The 7,847-nt window shown below is 33.1% G+C and overlaps 1 long non-coding RNA gene across 1 annotated transcript; it reads left to right on the top strand.

The window, feature by feature from the left end:
* The first annotated feature begins 2,331 nt into the window (after nucleotides 1-2,331).
* LOC120351532 lies at nucleotides 2,332-5,053 on the top strand. The gene is made up of 2 exons (XR_005571450.1): nucleotides 2,332-3,122; nucleotides 4,313-5,053. It is a non-coding gene; the product is annotated as an uncharacterized LOC120351532 (long non-coding RNA).
* Nucleotides 5,054-7,847: the final 2,794 nt, after the last annotated feature.

Here is a 7,847-nt window from a genome sequence, read left to right as displayed (position 1 = left end):
GCATGAGATCTAGGCTTGTGCATGGTTGATGAGGCGGATGATAAGATATGAATGCACCTACAGTTTGAGTTTTACAGTTTCATTTCTTCATGTTTTCTGAGTGCATGCTTCGAGTGATCTAGGCTTGTGCATGGTTGATGAGGCGGATGATAATAAGAGATGAATGCACCTACAGTTTTAGTTTTATCTCGTCATTTTTATTGAGTGCATGCTTCGAGTGATCTAGGCTTGTGCATGGTGATGAGGCGGATGATAATAAGAGATGAATGCACCTACAGTTTTAGTTTTATCTCTTCATTTTTTTGAGTGCATGCTTCCAGTGATCTAGGCTTGTGCATGGGTAATGAGGCGGATGATAATAAGAGATGAATGCATTTGCAGTTTTAGTTTTACAGCTCTATCTCTTCATGTGTTTTGAGTGCATGTTTAGGATGATTTATGTTGCATCTTGAACACGTTGTGTTGTGGTCATTTGTTGCATATTATATATTCACTTTTATGTTTGATATGTGATGAAAAACATGTGTTAGAATAATATTATATGTTGTATATTGCATAATATTCATTATAAATCTTGAATGAGCTGTAGGCATATAATAGATAGATAGATTTAATTCATTTGCTATGGACTATACAGACATCAGCAACGCCAGTAAAATATTCATAACACTAAGGCCCGGTTGCACAACAGTCGGTTAAATTTTAACCGTGATTAATTTCACAAGAACCAATCAGAGATGGCCTTCTTGATAACACGGCTTCTCTGATTGGCTCTCGTGGAATTAATCACGATTAAAATTTAACCGGCTGTTGTGCAACCGGCACTTAACACTTCATTGAAAAAGGAATGTGTGAGACTCCTCCAAAGAATAGAAGGGGTTTGACTTTTTGTGTAGTTGAGAAGTTGATATTGTGGTAATTATTCATATTGAATGAAAAAGACTAAGAAATTGTCAAAAAACCACTGATTTATTGATAACTAGAAAGACCGGTTTCGGTTATTACACCATTGTCAATCTCTGATAAACTCAGATCGACAATGTTTATCAATTGACTCAGTTTATCAGAGATTGACAATGGTGTAATAACCGAAACCGGTCTTTCTAGTTATCAATAAATCAGTGGTTTTTTGACAATTTCTTAGTCTTTTTCATTCAATAGAAGGGGTTTGCACGCAGAAGATCAAATAGTGATTTGTTGAACAAAGAGACTGGATAATGTTTTAATGACTCTGGCAACCCATGTAGGAATCATAAGCTATTTGTTGCATACTATCCAATTATTGGTCTTGAATGTGTTGCCAGGTATTATTGTATTCAAAATTATAAGTCAAGGTGAATTGAAAGAGATGTTTTCAGTTCCACAGAATAATGTAGAACTGACAACATCTATTTCAATATTCATCTTAATATGGAGCGATTCCACTTCTCTTTTCCTAGTGTAAATTTTAAAATGATATATTATTTGCTGCATCTACTTTCCACTTGTATGTCTTGGATGTGATGTTAGGAACGTGTTGGAATTTTAATAGTAATATATTATATCATCACCATTGCACCATAATGATCATCACTACTATTTTTTCAAGATAATGGCTCAACTCACACTTACGCGACTCAGGTCGAGGAGAGACTCGACTCTAGTCGAGAGCATGTGTTTTCAAATGGTGACAGTCGCGGAGACTAAAGTCGACTGGTCTGAGTGTCACCATGGAAACACATGCTCTCGACTGGAGTCGAGTCTCTTCTCGACCTGAGTGGCGTAAGTGTGAGTTGAGCCTTAGATTTCTCATTATTTTAGTGCTGTGTTATTGAACTAAACATATTTCGTTTCAGATTATGGAGTTTCAGCTATATTTTCAACTCTTTATTACATTTTAGTGTCATAACAATAAATTTTCAAGTGCTAAATCAAGAAGATCCTAGTGCCTTTGAAAATTTATGTTGAAAAATGTAATAAATGAGTTCCTATAATAAATAAATTCAATGGGAATTTTCTATTATTATGGGAATAAAATAGGCCTATATTCATTAAATATAATATCTATGATATTTATATTTAATGATACTATAAATCATAATCATAAATACATATATTTGTATATGTATTTGTCAAATTGTATTTTTATCATTATTATTTATCATAATAATAATGATAAAGTTGATATAATATTATCTATTCAATAGTTCAGGACGAATGTATATTTAATGTCTTCTTCCTTCATTCATGGTTTAGTCTCTTGCCTGTTCCGACTCACAACAGTATAATTGTATATCTATTACAGTTCGGTAATCTAAAATTACAATAATCATTAAATCAGTTATTCATCTTTTCCTAGGTCTTCCTATATCTCTTTTTCCTATAGGGTGGTAGTTAAGAATTTTCAAGGGAATCCTTTCTTTTGGCATTCTGTTGACATGCTCCCTCCACTGGTTGCGATATGATATAACTTTTTCATTTATATTAAAGACACCCAGCTCTTGCCTTATATCCTCATTTCCAATGTGGTCCCGGCGGTCTATTTGTATTTATTGTATTTTGTATAATAGATAGATGTATATTATTGTATAGTTGACTTAGGTCTTATCCTTCTATTCATTTCATTTTGGCGCATTTATTTTATTTGCCTAATATTATACATGTTTCATTTTTATTCTCTAATATCATTGTTTATTGTAATTAAGTAGAGATGTATATAGTTGATATACGTTGTCAAATTTATTGTTTCAGATAATGAGATTTCAGATTCCTTTTCATAGATAGAGAGGTACATTATAATACCTTCTATAGAGAGAAGACTCCTGGAAGCGACTGACTCAAACTATATATTTCTTTGTTCAATTAAATTGTTACAGTAATGTGTTTTTCCAGTTAAACTAATGAGATTTTTGTTTCAGATAAGGAGGTTTCAGCTTCTTTCTCATAATAATTTATTCATTCAGGATGATTATCTATATAGCTTCTATATAGAGAAGCCTTTTGGGACTAACACCAAATGGAGCTCATGATCGAAGTAGACTCCTGGAAGCTAATGACCTGAAACGCCAACCCCACCACAGTGGGAAAAGTATGAAGTTCAAGACGAAATTTTGGCTACCGGTTCGCTACTTCATGGTTCAAAGGTTAGTGGAGAATTCTCTTTTATCTTCAAGTTTAAAATTTGAATTTTTAAATTTACTTTGATTATTTTAAATCTTTAGTTTAATCTCATTAAATTTTTAAATCCAATTCCTAGTTTGGATTTCAATTTTGAAATTCACATTGATCCTTTCAAATCTATAGTTTAATTTATTCTGATAGTATTCAAGTAATTTACTGTTTTTTCGAGAATTAACTTTTTAATCGGACAGCCGGTGATTTTTTTTATTATTATTGAATTAGGCTCAACTCACACTTACGCGACTCAGGTCGAGAAGAGACTCGACTCTAGTCGAGATCATGTATTTTCAAATGGTGACAGTTACGGAGACTAGAATCGACTGGTCTGAGTGTCAACGTTTAGAAAAACATTCTCTCGACTAGAGTCGAGTCTCTTCTCGACCTGAGTCGCGTAAGTGTGAGTTGAGCCTAAGTTTATTATAAAATTTCAACTTTGTCAAGTTTTTGAAATTGCCACATTCAAAAGATTTATAATTCTAGTTTGTCAAGCTTTGGTTGTAAAAATACAAAAATCTTCTTCTATAAGCAAGACTGTACAGATTAGGTTATTAGGCAAGCACTTGGTGTGTGGTTTTTCAAGCCTTTTTTGTTTCACTATAAAATTGAAAATTGAAGTACAGAGTAGAATAGAGTCAACAACCAAAATTGGATCAATATACAAAGTTATTCATATACATTTCTGATTTCTTGAAAATTACAAACAGAATATTGAAAACAGCAAAAAATGGATCAATTTACAAAGTTATTGATATATTAATGTTGCTTTCCATGACGAAACGCTATAGCCTATGATAAATTTGTTGTAATTTAGACACTGTGTTACACTTTTAAATATGTGAAAAACAGTTACTTTTCTTGGCGAATTGAGGTATGCATTTCACTCCTGAGGAGGAGCTACATCAGTGGCTCCTCCTCAGAAGTGAAATTCATACCTCAATTCGGCAAGAAAAGTAAGTGTTATTCAAATATTCACAAATGTAAAACAGTGTCTAAGCTAGAACAAAGCTATTAATATATATTTCTGATTTCTTAGAAGTTTTTATGCGTTGTAAGTGTATTTCTAAGTTTTTTTTTTTGCATACATCACTCATGGTCTGTCGACCGTCTGAGGTTCTTTGAGGTTGGTAGCCTTCTCTGACAGGCCTTCTCCCAGTATTCTAGTGGTGGCAGCTCTCTTTTGGAAGTTGAACGTCGGTGGCAGTCTTCTCATCCTATATTCATTTGCAAACGGAACTTCTAAGTTGTTTAATCTTATTGGGACGTACACATAATGCCTATTTGTGAAGACAACATGTGTGGACTTGCTTTCATTCAACTTAATCCGCCAGGTTCTAGTCCAATTTTCTTGATGGCTTCTTGTGCTTTACTTGTAGCTTCCTCATTAGATATAATTTTGCAGAAGTCCAGTTGAATATTCATATACATTTTTGCCTGTTATCAAATTTATTCAATTTAACTATTATAAATTTTGTTCCTTCCAGTTGTAAGTAAGTTTTTCCAACTAAGTCATTTGTCCATTGTAATCAACTTCTGGTGGAACGGATTAGCTGAAAATAAATTTGAGAAGGCCAACTTTTGTAAACATAGTTAAGTTTTTAGTTTGTAAGTGAATTATTTGTAACTTTGTACCCTACAATAAGCTTAGCCCTGGCTGGTTAAGGCCCGCCGCAAAGTAGATCCACGCTAGTCCACGAAAAGCAACCCACGCCGTGGGATGTTTTGTAAACCATTGCTAGGCTTCTCTAGACATCTGTGTAATGATAATAATACATGCAATGGATAATCCACTTGTCAGCTGATTGATTATGAATAATTCTATAGGATGGTTTACAAAACATCCCACGGCGTGGGTTGCTTTTCGTGGATTATCGTGTGTTTACTTTGCGGTGGGCCTAACATAAATGAATATCTATCAAAATACTATCTATATAATGCCGTGCTACCAATTTTTCCTTAAACGGTTGGATTAGCATATAACACCTATCACCTAAGGAAAGTTGTCGGCTCCAATAAAATAGATTCTTGATAAACCGTGAATGGATCTATTGCCTATGAATGAGAAATCCAGTTTTCTGAGCAAATTAACTTATAATCTTCAGATGAAAATTTTGGCAAAAACACAGAAATATAAAACGAACAATTATAACTTACAAGCCTAATGATTTCAGAATTATTACGAACTAAAAAATACTTATCTAGTTTACAGTTGAAACACAGTGGCTATTGGCTTTACTACACTAACAGCAAATTTTGCACAAAAATTTATATAAACTTCAATCTAAAACATTAATAAATTCATTTAAACAGACAATAACTCAGAGCACAAAATTATACAAGCAACAGCCAGCCATGTTTTTCAGAAGAAGGTCCAACAGGAAAAAGACACAAGTTGCCAGTCACGAAAGACAACGCCCTGTTCAATATCGATCTTTACAGACACGTCAACACAAAATTATAACTTATAAATTTAGAATTCACATTCTACATCTGTTCTCAATAAAACTTTAATTTGAAAATGTTATTTTAAATTTTTATACATATATTCTATTCAAATAAACGATTTATTTAGTAATTTGTTAACCCTGCCTCGGTGACATTATGGAACAATGCAACAAACATTTACGATAATAAATTCTCCATCAAAAGGTTTATCCGTCTATTGATAACTCTGACATTTACTATAAAGTTCCATAGATCTCGAATTGAAGATTCGATTTAAATGTGAGAAGAAAAATGTAATATTACAAATACCCCCCTCTTGACATAAAAAAATTTTACTGTTTGAAAAATTTAAAGAAAAAAATTTACATTGACCCTAATGAAAATTGTTGAAATTTAAATTTGAGAACAGTAACAATTTTTTCTAGAAAAACATTACATGTCATCCAAAAATATTGAAAATTATTATAAAAATTCATCAATAGCGTTTGTTATATGTTTCCAACAATATCTCAAAATATAGAATATCAATATTACTTTTGATTTAGCTTTATAATTCAAAGAAAAATATCTCAACAGAAAGTTTAATATGTAAAGAATAGTTTTTTGAAATTGCACATAATTTAATAGATAGAAAATTTAATTTTTATTGCATAAAAAAATTTAGTATGTTGAATAAAAAAAATTATTATTATTATTTTTTTTTTTTTTTTTAAATGAATTGATGAATTGTTACATTTAATTTTCACATAAAATTTCAATAAATCAAAAATGTTCATTTCTTTCACTATTGACGCCGTTGATTTTATTGATGCACATTTTGGAAAACAGTCCGTTAAGGCACTCAGTATGATTTTCAGTTAAGTGTGACTCCAATGTGATGACGTTAAGTGTTGGGCTGATCTGGATGCACGTAGTGTTGGGCTGATACTTGTAGTCGACTGCTGCATACCAAACTCGATACAGGTGACATCTCTGTTAGCATTTCTTCATGTTTGTAGTAGACGGCTGCATTCCAAACTTGATACCGGTGACATCTCAGTTAGCATTGCTTCATGTTTGTAGTAGACGGCTGCATTCCAAATTCAATACAGAGTCACATAAATTTTGTATCATATTTGTAATTATACAATGTACATTTCAGGCTTGAAATGACAATGTAATTCATTTTTTTTTTTTTTGGAAAAGAGATAGACGCTGCATACAGGATTAATTTAGGTGAGGATTAATTTAGGTAAGGTTTGGTTTTTTGATATCTTCAGCTTTCAAGGTTTAGAGTTCTGCATACAGGAATAATTTAGGAGAGGATTTTTTGAATCAATTCTTTCATGATACTGTGACTGTTCTTCTGAATTCAAAGTTGTGAATGTGAACATGGATGGCAATTACCTCCAGGTAATGCAGTAGTGTTGAAGTTTGAGATACAGAGTCAGCAATAAGCATTGGCATTGCTATTGGTGTATGCTTTGGTGTCGGCTTTGGCATCGGCGTTGATATTGGCATTGGCGCAGATTTTGGCATTGGCGTAGCTATTGACATCAGCACAGGCATCGGCGTTGATTTTGGTGTTGGCATCAGCATTGGCGCAGGCATTGGCGTAACTATTGGCATTGGCGCAGGCATTGGCGTAGCTATTGGCATTGATTTTTGTTGTTGGCATTGGCGCAGATTTTGGCATTGGCGTAGCTATTGGCATTGGCGCAGGCATTGGCATTGATTTTTGTTGTTGGCATCAGCATTGGCGCAGATTTTGGCATCAGCATTGGCGCAGATATTGGCTTCGGCGCAGGCATCGGCGTAGATATTGGCGTTGACATCAGCACAGGCATCGGCGTAGATTTTGGCGTAGTTATTGGTGTTGATATTGGTGTTGACATTGGCGTAGTTATTGGTGTAGGCCGCAGCGTAGATTTAGGCGTAGATATTGGCGTAGTTATGTCACACTAGTTTGAAAATCACCCAAATGTTCTTAACACTCTTCATGGCGTTCACTTGTTACTGATTTCGAGATTCACATGATAACTATTTCAATGTTAATGTCTGTGCTGTACCTGTTGTCTTAAAATGCTTATAAACTAAAAAGAAAAACTTGATTAGGCTATCCATACAATCTAATACACATAAAATTAATTTTAAATATATATAAAATTGAAATTTGTTAACATCTTATTATACAGTCAGCAATACATAAATTGTGAAATATGGACATATCAATGATAAATTTAAAAAAAAAAATCATTCATTTTCAT

Source organism: Nilaparvata lugens, chromosome 5 (genome assembly GCF_014356525.2).
Source record: "Nilaparvata lugens isolate BPH chromosome 5, ASM1435652v1, whole genome shotgun sequence".
In the NCBI taxonomy this organism is placed as follows: Eukaryota; Metazoa; Arthropoda; class Insecta; order Hemiptera; family Delphacidae; genus Nilaparvata; species Nilaparvata lugens.
This window is presented reverse-complemented; position numbering and strand designations above follow the sequence as displayed.